The sequence below is a fragment of the Sciurus carolinensis genome, chromosome 15 (genome assembly GCF_902686445.1).
Source record: "Sciurus carolinensis chromosome 15, mSciCar1.2, whole genome shotgun sequence".
NCBI lineage: Eukaryota > Metazoa > Chordata > Mammalia > Rodentia > Sciuridae > Sciurus > Sciurus carolinensis.
Genome location: NC_062227.1, coordinates 21987226 through 22001367, shown reverse-complemented (window position 1 = coordinate 22001367; position 14142 = coordinate 21987226).

Sequence of the window (14142 nt, the reverse complement as noted above, 5' to 3'; positions counted from 1 at the left end):
TACACAGTGTTTCCTGAAAATTCAGTCGTGCATTTGCTGAGAAAACACTATTCAGTTGCTGCCTCACACTGCGTGCTTACGGAAAGTTCAATTCATGGAAATCGAAACAGTTTGTTATAACAGAAGCACCGTGCATGGTTGAATCACCACATCTGCGGAGCAAAGTGAGAATGAGGAGTGGAGATGATAGGTAAAGTTTCATAGAAATCCATTGGTGAAACATTCTCAGAAAAGCATTTTCAATTTTAGCCCTTTTCAATCATCACGTTGGAGTACTGCAAAATCAATTCAAATGAGGCTTACCTAGAAAACCTGGAGGTGGAGTGCTCTGATGTTGGTAGCAGAGTGGGAACGAGGTAAAGAGAAAATACCCCGAGTTTCATGAAAATTCAGTCGTGCATTTGCTCAGAATACGCAATTCAGTTGCTGCCTAACTCTGCGTGCATAGGGAAAGTTCAACCATGGAAATCAAACACTTTGTTATAACCGAAGAACCGTGCATGGTGAAACCAACACATGTGCGGAGTAAAGTGGGAATGAGGAGGGGAGATGATAGGCAACGTTTAATTGAAATCAGTTATTTCAAACTTTCTTGGAAAAGAAACTTCAATTCAGGCTTTTTCAACTTCCACTTTAGAGTACGGCAACAGCAATAAATAATGGGCTTGTCTAGATAACCTGGAGGTAGAGTTCTCAGATGTTGGGAGCAGAGTGGGAACAAGGAAAAGAGAAAATACCCCGAGTTTCATGGAATTTCAGTCCTATGTTTGCTCAGATACGCAATTCAGTTGCTGCCTAACACTGGGTGCATAGGGAAAGCTCAATTCTTGGAAATCGAAACAGTTTCTTATAACCGAAAACCCATGCATGCTGGAAGCACCAAATGTGCGGAGGAAAGTGGGAATGAGGAGGGGAGATGATAGGTAAAGTGACATTGAAATCCATTCTTGAAACTTTCTCTGAAGACCAACTTCAATTTCAGTCCTTTTCAACCTGCACATTAGAGTACTGCAAAAGCAATACAAAAGGGGCTTCTCTAGAAAACCTAGAGGTAGTGTGCTCAGATGTTGGCAGCAGAGTGGGAATGAGGAAAAGAGAAAATACCCCGAGTTTCATGGTAATTCACTCGTGCATTTATTCAGAAAACACAAATCACTTGCACCCTAACCCTGCATGCATAGGGAAACCTCAACTCATGGAAACTGAAACAGTTTGTTTTAACAGATGCACTGTACATGCGGAACCACCACATCTGCAGAGCAATGCTGAAATGAGGAGGGGAGATGATAGGCAAAAATTCATTGAAATACGTTTTTTGAAACTTTCTCATAAAAGTAACTTCAATTTCAGCCCTTTTCAACCTGCACATTAGTGTACTGCAACAGCAATACATAAGGGGCTTTTCTAGAAAACATGGAGGTATTTTTCTCAGATGTTGGGAGCAGAGTGGGAATGAGGAAAAGAGAAAATACCCAGAGTATCATGAAAATTCAGTCGTGCAATTGCTCAGAATTCGTAATTCAGTTGCTGCTTAACACTGCGTGCATAGGGAAAGCTCAACTCCTGGAATTCAAAACAGTTTGTTATAACTGAAGAACCATGCATGCTGGAACAACCACATGTGTGCAGCAAAGTGGTATGGAGGAGAGGAGATGATAGGCAAAGTGTCATTGAAATCCATTAGTGAAACTTTCTCAGAAAAGCAACTTCAATTTCAGACATTTTCAACCTGCTCGTTGAGTACTGCAAAAGCAATACAAAATGGGTTTGTATACAAAACCTAGAGGTAGAGTGTCAGATGTTCTGAGCAGAGTGGGAACAAGGAAAAGAGAAAATACCCCGAGTGTCATGGAAATTCAGTCGTTCATTAACTCAGAAAATGCAAATCACTTGCTCCCTAACACTGTGTGCAGTTGAAAGCTCAATTCACGGAATTCAAAACAGTTTGTTTTAACAGAAGGACCATGCATGGTGGAACCACCACATCTACGGAGTAAGGGTGGAATGAGGAGGGGAGATGATAGGCAAACTTTCATTGAAATCCATTCTTGAAACTTTTTCAGTAAACAACTTCAATTTCCGCCCATTTCAACCTGCACATTAGAGTACTGCATAAGCAATACAAAAGGGGCTTCTCTAGAAAACCTGGAGGGAGAGTGCTCAGTTCTTGGGAGCAGAGTGGGAATGAGGAAAAGAGATAATACCCCAAGTTTCATGGAAATTCAGTCGTGCATTTACTCAGAAAAAGCAAATCACTTGCTCATTAACACTGCATGCATAGGGAAAGCTCAATTCATTGAAATCAAAACAGTTTGTTTTAACAGAGACACCAGGCATGGGGAACCACAACATCTGCGGAGCAAGGGGGGAATTAGGAGGGGAGATGATAGGCAAAGTTTCATTGAAATCCATTTTTTGAATCTTTCTCACAAAAGTAACTTCAATTTCAGCCCTTTCAACCTGCACGTTAGGGTACTGCAACAGCAATACATAAGGGGCTTGTCTAGAAAACCTTTAGGTAGAGTTCTCAGATGTTGGGAGCAGAGTGGGAATCATGAAAAGAGAAAATACCCGGAATTTCATGGAAATTCAGTCATGCGTTTGCTCAGAATAGGCAATTCAGTTCCTGCCTAACACTGCGTGCATAGTGAAAGTTCAACTCATGGAAATCAAACACTTTGATATAACCAAAGAACCGTGCATGGTGAAACCAAGACATATGCGGAGTAAAGTGGGAATAAGGAGGGGAGATGATCGGCAAAGTTTCATTGAAATCCCTTATTTCAAACATTCTCAGAAAAGCAACCTCAATTTTAGCCCTTTTCTACCTGCACGTTAGAGTACTGCAAAAGGAACACAAAAGGGGCTTGTCTAGAAAACCCTCAGGTACAGTGCTCAGATGTTGGCAGCAGAGTAGGAACGAGGGAAAGAAAAAAATACCCCAAGTTTCTTGGAAATTCAGTGGTTCATTTGCTCAGAAAACGCAAATGACTTGCTCCCTAACACTGTGTGCATAGGGAAAGCTCAATTCATGGAAATCGAAACAGTTTGTTTAACAAAATCACAACATCTGCAGAGCAAAGTGAGAATGAGGAGTGGAGATGATAGGTAAAGTTTCATTGAAATCCATTTGTGAAACATTCTCACAAGCAACTTCAATTTCAGCCATTATCAACGTTTACCATAGAGTACAGCAACAGCAATAAATAAGGGGCTTGTCTAGAAAACCTAGTGGTAGAGTGCTCAGATGTTGGGAGCAGAGTGGGAATGAGGAAGAGAGAAAACACCCCGAGTTTTATGAAAATTCAGTCTGCCTTTGCTCAGAAAACGCAATTGAGTTGCTGCCTGAAAGTGCGTGCATAGGGAAATCTCAATTCATGTAAATCAAAAAAGTTTGATATAACAGAAGCACCATGCATGGTGCAACCACCACATCTGCGGAGCCATGGGGGAATGAGGCGGGGAGATGATAGGCAAAGAATCATTGAAATCCAATCGTGAAACATTCTCAGTAATGCACCTTCAATTTCAACCATTTTCGACCTGCACATTAGAGAACTGCAATAGGAATACATAAGGGGCTTGTCTAGAAAACCTGGAGGTAGAGTGCTCAGATGTTGGGAGCAGAGTGACAATTAGTGAAAGAGAAAATACCCCGAGTTTCATGAAAAATCAGTCGTGCATTTGTTCTGAAAACACAATGCAGTTTCTGCCTAACACCGTGTGCATAGGGAAAGCTCAACCCATGGAAATCCAAACAGTTTGTTATAACTGAAAAACCATGCATGCTGCAAACACCAAATGAGTGGAGCAAAGTGGGAATGAGGAGGGGAGATGATAGGTAAAGTGTCATTGAAATCCATTCTTGAAACTTTCTCAGAGAAGCAACTTCAATTTCAACCATTTTCAACCTGCATGTTAGAGCACTGCAAAAAAAAAATTCAAAAGGGGCTTGTCTAGAAAACCTAGAGGTAGAGTGCTCAGAAGTTGGGAGCAGAGTCGGAACGAGGAAAAGAGAAAATACACCGACTTTCAGGGAAATTCAGTCGTGCATTTACTCAGAAAACGCAAATCACTTGCTCTCTAACACTGGATGCATAAGGAAAGCTCAATTCATGGAATTCGAAACAGTTTGTTTTAACAGAAGCACCGTGCATGCGGAACCAACACATCTACACAGCAATGCAGGAATGAGGAGGGGAGATGATAGGCAAAATTTCATTGAAATTCATTTTTTGAACTTTCTCAGAAAAGCAACTTCTATTTCACCCTTTTCAACCTGCACATTAGAGTACTGGAACAGCAATACATAAGGGGCTTGTCTAGAAAACATGGAGGTAGAGTTCTCAGATGTTGGGAGCAGAGTGAGAACAAGGAAAAGAGAAAATACCCCGAATTTCATGGAAATTAAGTCTTGCATTTACTCAGAATACGCAATTCAGTTGCTGCCTAACACTGCGTGCATAGGGAAAGCTCTATTCATGGAAATCGAAAGAGTTTGTTTTAACAGAATCACAGCATCTGCGGAGCAAAGTGAGAATTGGGAGTGGAGATGATACGTAAAGTTTCATTGAAATCCATTTGTAAAACATTCTCAAAAGCAACTTCAATTTCAGCCCTTTTCAACCTTTACCTTAGAGTACTGCAACAGCAATGAATAAGGGGCTTGTTTAAAAAACCTGGAGGTAGAGTTCTCAGAAGTTGGGAGCAGAGTGGGAACAAGGAAAAGAGAAAATACCCTGAGTTTCATGGAAATTCAGTCGTATATTTGCTCAGAATTCTCAATTCAGTTGGTGCCTAACACTGCGTGCATAGAGAAAGCTCAATTCATGGAAATCGAAACAGTTTGTTATAACAGAAGCACTGTGCATGATGGAACCACCACATCTGCGAAGGAAGGGGGGAATGAGGAGGGTAGATGATAGACAAAGTTTCATTGAAATCCGTTAATTCAAACTTTCTCAGAAAAAAACCTCAATTTCAGTCCTTTTCAATCTAAACATTAGAGTACTGCAAAAGGATTACAAACGGGGCATGTCTAGAAAACCTAGAGGTAGAGTGTTCCAATGTTTGGAGCAGAGTGAGAAAGAGGAAAAGAGGAATTTCCCCGAATTTCATGGAAATTAATTCGTGCATTTGCTGAGAATACGCAATTCAGTTGCTGCCTAACACTGCATTCATAGGGAAAGTTCAACTCATGAAAATCAAACACATTGTTATAACCGAAGAACCTTGAATGGTGAAACCACCACATGGGTGGAGTAAGTGAGAATGAGGAGGGGAGATGATATGCAAAGTGTCTTTGAAATCCAATCGTGAAACATTCTCAGTAGAGCAACTTCAATTTCAGCCCCCTTCAACTTGCACTTTAGAGTACTGCAAAAGCAATACAAAAGGGGCTTGTCTAGAAAACCTAAAGGTAGAGTGCTCCGATGTTGGGAGCAGAGTGAGAATGAGGGAAAGAGAAAACACCCCGAGTCTCATGGAAATTCAGTCGTGCATTTGCTCACAAAACGCAAATCACTTTGCCCCTAACACTGCGTACATAGGGAAATCTCAATTCATGGAAATCAAAACAGTTTGTTGTAACAGAATCACCGTGCATGGTGGAACCACCATATCTGAGGAGCTAGGGTGGAATGAGAATGGGAGATGATAGGCAAAGTGTCATGGAAATCCATTCGTGAAACTTTCTCAGAAAAGCAACTTCAATTTCAGCCCTTTTAAACCTGCACGTTAGAGTACTGCAAATGCAATACAAAAGGGGTTTGTCTACAAAACCTGGAGGTAGAGTGCTCAGTTGTTGGGAGCAGAGTGGGAATGAAGAAAAGAAAAAATACCCCGAGTTTCATGGAAATTCCGTCGTGCATTTACTCAGAAAACACAAATCACTTGCTCCCTAACACTGTGTGCATAGCAAAGGCTCAATTCATACAACTTGAAACAATTTGTTTTAACAGAAGCACCATGCACGCGAAACCAACACATCTGCAGAGCAATGCGGGAATGAGGAGGGGAGATGATAGGCAAAGTTTCATTGAAATCCATTTTTTGAAGCTTTCTCAGAAAAGCAACTTCAATTTCAGCCCTTGTCAACATGAACGTTAGAGAACTGCAACAGCAATACATAAGGGACTTGTATAGAAAACCTGGAGGTAGAGTTCTCAGATGTTGGGAGCAGAGTGGGAACAAGGAAAAGAGAAAATACCCCGAATTTCATGGAAATTCAGTCGTGCATTTGCTCAGAATACGAAATTCAGTTGCTCCCTAAAACTGCGTGGATAGGGAAAGTTCAACTCATGGAAATCAAACAATTTGTTATAACCGAAGAACCATGCATTGTGAAACCAAGACATGTATGGAGTAAAGTGCAAATGAGGAGGGGAGATGATAGGCAAAGTTTCATTGAAATCTGTTAATTCAAACTTTCTCAGAAAAGCAACTTCAATTTCAGGATTTTACAACCTGTACGTTAGAGCACTGCAAAAGTAATACAAAAGGGGCTTGTCTAGAAAACCTGGAGGTAGAGTGTTCACATATTGGGAACAGACTGGGAATGAGGGAAAGAGAAAATACCCCGAGTTTCATTAAAATTCAGTTGTGCATTTGCTCTGAAAACGCAATTCAGTTGCTGCCTAACACCGCATGCATAGGGAAAGCTCAATTCATGGAGATCGAAACAGTTTGTTATAACCGAAAATCAGTGCATGCGGAAACCACCATATGTGCGGAGCAAAGTGGGAGTGAGGAGGGGAGATGATAGGTAAAGTGTCATTGAAATCCATTCTTGAAACAATCTCAGAAAAACAACTTCAATTTCAGCCCTTTTCAACATGCACGTTGGAGTACTGCAAAAGCAATACAAAAGGGTCTTGTCTAAAAAAACTAGAGATATTGTGCTCAGATTTTGGGAGCAGAGTGGGAACGAGGAAAAGAGAAAATACCACGAATTTCATGAAAATTGAGTTGTGCATTTACTCAGAAAATGCAAATCCCTTGCTCCCTAACACTGCATGCATAGAGAAAGCTCAACTCATGCAAATCAAAACAGTTTTTATTAACAGAAGCACCGTACATGTGGAACCACCACAACTGCGGAGCAAGGCGAGAATGAGGAGAGGAGATGATAAGCAAACATACGTTGAAATTCAATTTTTGAAACTTTCTCAGAACAGTAATTTCAATTTCAGCCCTTTTAAACCTGCACGTTAGAGTACTGCAACAGAAATACATAAGGGGCTTGTCTAGAAAACCTGGAGGGAGAGTTCTCAGATGTGGGCAACAGAGTGGGAAGGAGGAAAAGAGAAAATACCCCGAGTTTCATGAAAATTAAGACGTGCATTTGCTCAGAAATCGCAATTCAATTGCTGACTAATACTGCATGCATAGGGAAAGCTCAACTCACGGAAATCAAAACAGTTTGTTATAATCGAAGAACCGTGCATGCTGGAGACACCACAGGTGCGGAGAAAAGTGGTAAAGAGGAGGGGAGATGATAGGCAAAGTGTCATTGCAATCCTTTCGTGAAACTTTCTCAGAAAGGCAACTTCAATTTCAGCCATTTTCAACTGGCTTGTTAGAGTACTGCAAAAGCAATACAAAAGGGGCTTGTCTACAAAACCTGGAGGCAAAGTGCTCAGATATTGGGAACAGAGTGTGAACGAGGAAAAGAGAAAATACCCCGAATTTCATGGAAATTCAGTCGTGCATTTACTCAGAAAACACAATTTAGTTGCTCCCTAACACTGGATGGATAGGGAAAGCTCAAATCATGGAAATCGAAGCCGTTTCTTTTAACAGAAGCACCGTGCATGGTGGAAACGCCACAACTGTGGAGCCATGGGGGAATGAGGAGGGGAGATGATAGGCAAAGTTTCATTGAAATCCATTTTTTGAAACATTCTCAGTAAAGAACTTCAATTTCAGCCCTTTGAAACCTGCACATTAGAGAACTGCAAAAGGAATACAAAAGGGGCTTGTCTACAAAACCTGGAGGTAGAGTGTTCACATGTTGGGAACAGAGTGGGAATGAGGGAAAGAGAAAATACCCCGAGTTTCATTAAAATTCAGTCGTGCATTTGCCCTGAAAACTCAATTCAGTTGCTGCCTAACACCACATGCATAGGGAAAGCTCAATTCATGGAGACCGAAACAGTTTGTTATAACCCAAAAACCGTGCATGCTGGAACAACCACATGTGCGGAGCAAAGTGGGAATGAGGAGGGGAGATGATGGGTAGAGTGTCATTGAAATCCATTCTTGAAACATTCTCGGAAAAACAACTACAATTTCAGCCCTTTTCAACATGCACGTTGAAGTACTGAAAAAGCAATATAAAAGAGGCTTATCTAAAAAACCTAGAGGTAGAGTGCTCAGATGTTGGGAGTAGAGTGGGAACGAGGAAAAGAGAAAATACCACAAATTTCATGGAAATTGAGTCATGCATTTACTCAGAAAACGCAAATCACTTGCTCCCTAACACTGCATGCATAGGGAAAGCTCAATTTATGGAAATCAACACAGTTTCTATTAACAGAAGCACCGTACATGTGGAACCATCACATCTGCGGAGCAAGGCGGGAATGAGGAGAGGAGAAGATAGGCAAAGATATGTTGATATTAAATTTTTGAAACTTTCTCAGAAAAGCATCTTCAATTTTAGCCCTTGTCAACCTGCACGTTAGAGTACTGCAACAGCAATACATAAGGGGCTTGTCTAGAAAACCTGGAGGTAGAGTTCTCAGATGTTGGGAGCAGAGTGGGAACAAGGAAAGGAGAAGATACCCCGAATTTCATGGAAATTAAGTCTTGCATTTGCTCAGAATACGCAATTCAGTTGCTGTCTAACACTGCGTGCATAGGGAAAGCTCAATTCATGGAAATCCAAACAGTTTGTTGTAACAGAAGCACCATGCATGGTGGAACCACCACATCTGCGGAGCCATGGGGGAATGAGGTGGGGAGATGATAGGCAAAGTTTCATTGAAATCCAATCGTGAAACATTCTCAGTAATGCAACTTCAATTTCAGCCCTTTTCCACCTGCACGTTTGAGTACTGCAAAAGCAATACAAAAGGGGCTTGTCTACAAAACCTGGAGGTAGAGTGCTCAGATGTTGGGGCAGAGTTGGAATTAGGAAAAGAGAAAGTACCCAGAGTTTCATGGAATCCAGTCGTGCGTTTGCTGATCAAACGCAAATAATTTTCAGCCTAACACTGCGTGCATAGGGAAAGCTCAATTCATGGAAATCGAAATAGTTTTTTATAAGACTATCAGCGTGTGTGATGGAACCACCACATCTGCAAAGAAAAGTGAGGAGGAGGAGAAATATGCAAAGTTTCTTTGAAATCCATTTGTGAATGTTTCTTAGAAAACCATCTTCAATTTCAGCCCTCTTCAACCTACATGTTAGAGTAGTACAACAGGAATACATAAGAGTCTTGTCTAGAAAACATAGCAGTACAGTGCTCCGTTGTTCGGGGCAGAATGGGAATGAGGAAAAGAGAAAATACCTAGAGTTTCAAGAAAATCCAGTCATGAATTTGCACAGAAAACACAACTCAGTTGCAGCCTAACACTACATGCATAGGGAAAGCCCAATTCATGGAAATTGAAACAGTTTATTATAACAGAACAACCACCCATGGTGGAAAACCACATCTGCGTAGCAAGGTGGGTATGAGGAGGGGACATGACAGGCACAGTTTCATTGAAATCCATTCGTGAAAGTTTCTCAAACAAGCAACCTCATTTTCAGCTGTTTTCAACCTTCACATTAGACTACTACAACAGCAATACATAAGGGACTTGCCTAGAAAACGTGGAGGTAGACTGCTCAGATGTTGGGGGCAAAGTGGGAATGAGGACAAGAGAATATACCCAGAGTTACATGGAAATCCAGTCGTGAATTTCCTCAGAAAAACCAATTAAATTGCCACCTAAGAATGCGTGCATGGGGAGAACTCAATTCATGGAAATTGGAACAGTTTGTTATAACAAAAGCAGCATGCATGGTGGAACCACCACATCTGCGGAGCAACACTTGTGGTACCACCACATCTGCAGAGCAATACGTAAGGAACTATTATTGAAAACCTTGAGAAAGAGTGCTCAGATGGTGGGGGCAGAGTGGGAATGAGAACAAGAGAATATACCCAGAGTTACATGGAAATCAAGTCATGCATTTGCTCAGAAAAACCAATTAAATTGCAGCCTAACAGTGCGTGCATGGGGAGAACTCAATTCATGGAAATCAGAAAAGTTTGTTATAACAAAAGCAGCATGCAAGTTGGAACCACCACATCTGCGGATCAACACTTGTGGTACCACCACATCTGCAGAGCAATACATAAGGAACTATTATTGAAAACCTGGAGAAAGAGTGCTCAGATGGTGGGGGCAGAGTGGGAATGAAGAAAAGAGAAAACACCCAGAGTCTCATGGAAATGAAGTTGGGCATTTGCTGAGGAAAAGTAATTCAGTGGAGGCTAACACTGTGTGCATAGGGAAAGCTCAATTCATGGAAATTGAAGCAGTTTGTTATAACAGAAGCACCTCACAAGATGGAACCACGATATTTGTGGAGCAAAGTGGATATGAGGAGGGGAGATGATAGGCAAAGATTCATTAAAATCCATTTGTGAAACTTTCTCAGAAAAGCAACCTCCATTTCAGCCCTATTCAACCTGCGGTTTAGGGTATTGAAACAGCAATACATAAGGGGCTTGCCTAGAAAACCGGGAGGTAGAGTGCTCAGATGGTGGGGGAAGAGTGGGAATGAGGAAAAGAGAAAATATGCAGAGTCTCATGGAAATCCAGTCGTGCATTTGCTCAGGAATATTAATTCAGAGGCAGGCGAAAGCTGTGTGCATAGTGAAAGAACAATTCATGGAAATAAAAACAGTTTGTTATAACAGGAGCAGCGTGCATGGTTAAACCACCATATCTGCAGAGGAAAGTGGGTATGAGGAGCAGAGATGATAGGCAATGTTTCATTGCAATCCATTTGTGAACCTTTCTCAGAGGAGCCACTTCAATTTCAGCCTTGTTCAACCTGCACGTTAGAGTACTGCAACGGCAATAAAAAGGGGCTTGTCTAGATTACCTGGAGGTAGAGTGCTCAGATGTTGGGGGCAGAGTGCTAATGAGGAAAAGAGAAAATATCCAGAGTTTCATGAAATCAAAATGGAAATCGAAACAGTTTTTAATCATACAAGGTGCGTGCAGGGTGGAACCACCACATCTGGGTAGCAAACTGCGTACGAGGATGGGAGATGATAGGTAAATTTCATTGCAATCCATTCTTGAAACTTTCTCAGAAAACCCAATTCAATTTCAGCCCTATTCAACCTGCACATCAACAGAAATTCATAAGATGCTTGTATAGAAAACCTGGAGGTAGAGTGGTCAGATGTTGGTTACAAAGTAGGAATGAGGAAAAGAGAAAATATCCAGAGTTTCTTGGAAATCCAGTCGTGCATTTGCTCAGAACGCAAATCAGTTGCAGCATCAGTGCGTGCATAGGGAAAGCTCTATTCATGAAATTGAAACAGTTTGTTATAAAAGAAGCAGCATGCATGGTGGAACCACCATAATTGCGGAGAAATGTGGGTATGAGGAGGGGAGATGAGAGGCAATGTTTCATTGAAATCCATTTGCGAAGCTTTCTCAGAAAATCCACTTTAATTTCTGTTCTATTCACTTGCACTTTAGAGTACTTCAACAGCAATACATGAGGGGCTTGTATAGGAAACATGGAGGTAGAGTGCTCAGGGGTTGGGAGCATAGTGGGGATGAGGAAAAGACAAGATATCCTCAGTTTCTAGGAAATCCAGTCGTGCATTTGCTCAGAAATTGAAATTAGTTGCAGCCAAACATTGCGTGCATAGGCAAAGCTCTGTTCAGGGAGATTGAAACACTTTGTTATAACAAGCACCGAGCATGGCGGAACCACGACATCCACGGTGCAAAGTGGGTATGAGGAGGGGAGATATAGGCAATGTACCCACTTCTACGGAGAAAAGTGGGTATGTGGAGGGAAGATGATAGGCAAAGCTTCCTTGAAATCCATTCGTGAAACTTTCTCAGAAATGCAACTTCAATTTCAGTCCTATTTAACCTGCATGTTAGCGTCCTGGAACATCAATACATAAGGGACTTGTCTAGATTACCAGGAGGTGGAGTGCTCAGATGTTGGGGGCATAGTGGGAATGAAGAAAAGAGAATATACCAGAGATTCATGGAAATCCAGTAGTGCATTTGCTTAGGAAAAGCAATCAGTGGCAGCCTAAATCTTTGTGCATAGGGAAAGCATAATTCATGGAAATCGGAACAGTTTGTTATAAGAGAAGCTCCACGCTTGGTGGAAACACCACGTCTGCGGAGCAAAGTGGGTATGATGAGGGGAGATGGTAGGCAAGATTCATTGTAATCCACTCATGAAACTTTCTCAGAAAACACACTTCAATATAATCCCTATTCAACCTGCACATTAGTATACTGCAACATCAATACCTAAGGGGCTTCTATAGAAAACCTAGAGGTAGAGTGCTCAGAAGTTGGTGACAGAGTGGGAATGAGGAAAAAATGAAATACCCAGAGATTCATGCAAATCCAGTCGTGTGCATTTGCTCAGAACACCCAAATAATTTGCAGCCTAACACTGCATGCCTAGGGAAAGATCTGTTTCTGGAGATCGAAACAGTTGGTTATAACAGAAGCACCGTGCATGTTTGAACCATCACGTCTGCGGAGCAGGGTGGGAATGAGGAGGGGAGATGATGGCAAAGCTTCATTGAAATCCATTTGTGAAACTTTCTCAGAAAACCCACTTCAATTTCACCCATATTCAACCTGCACGTTAGAGTAATTCAACAGTAATACATACGGGGCTTGTCCAGAAAACCTGGAGGTAGAGGGCTCAGATGTTGTGGTCAGAGGGGAAATGAGGAATAGAGAACATACCCAGAGTTTCATGGAAATCCAGGTAAAGCAATTCAGTGGCAGTCTAACGCTGTGTGCATACCGAAAGCTCAATTCATGGAAATCAGAACAGTTTGTTATAACAGAAGCAGCATGCATGGTGTAACCCCCACATTTGTGGAGCAAACTGGGTATGAGGAGGGGAGATGAGAGGTAAAGTTTCATTGAAATCCATTCGTTAAGCTTTCTAAGAAAAGCACTTTAATTTCAGTTCTATTCAACTTGCACGTTAGAGTACTTCAACAACAATACATGGGGGGCTTCTATAGAAAACATAGAGGTAGAGTGCTCAGGTGTTGGGGGCAGAGTGGGAATGAGGAATAGACAACATATCCACAGTATCATGGGAATCCAGTCTTGCATTTGCTCAGAAAACACAAAAAAGTTGCAGCCTAACAGTGCATGCCTAGGGTAAGCTCAATTTATGGAAATTGAAACAATTGGTTATAACAGAAACAGCGTGCATGGTGGAACCACCACATCTGCTGAGCAAAGTGGATATGAGGAAGGGAGATGATAGGCAACGTTTCATTGAAATCCATTTTTGAAATTTTCTCAGAAAAGCAACTTCAATTTCAGCCCTATTTAACCTACACGTTAGAGTACTGCAAAGGAAATACATATGGGGGTTGTCTAGATAACCTGGAGGGAAAGTGCTCAGATTTTGGGGGCATAGTGGGAATGAGGAAAAGAGAAAATACCCAGAGTTTCATGGAAATCCAGTCGTGCATTTGCTCAGAAAATGCAATTTTGATGTAGCCTATCACTGCATTCATAGTGAAAGCTCAATTCATGGAATTTGAAACAATTTGTTATAACAGAACCACCACGCATGGTGCAACCACCACATCTGCTGAGGAAAGTGTTTGAGGAGAGATGATAATAGGTAAAGTTTCATTGAAGTCCATTCGTGTATCTTTCTCAGAAAAGCAATTTCAATTTCAGCCCTATTCAACCTGCATATTAGAGTATTGCATCAGGAATACATAAGGGGCTTGCCTAGAAAACCTGGAGGTAGAGTGCTCAGATTTTGGGGACAATGTGGGAACGGGGGAAAGAGAAAATACCCAGAGTTTCATGGAAATCCAGTCGTGCTCAGAAAACACAATTCAGTTACAGCCTAACAGTGCATGCATAGCGAAAGCTCTATTCATGGAAATG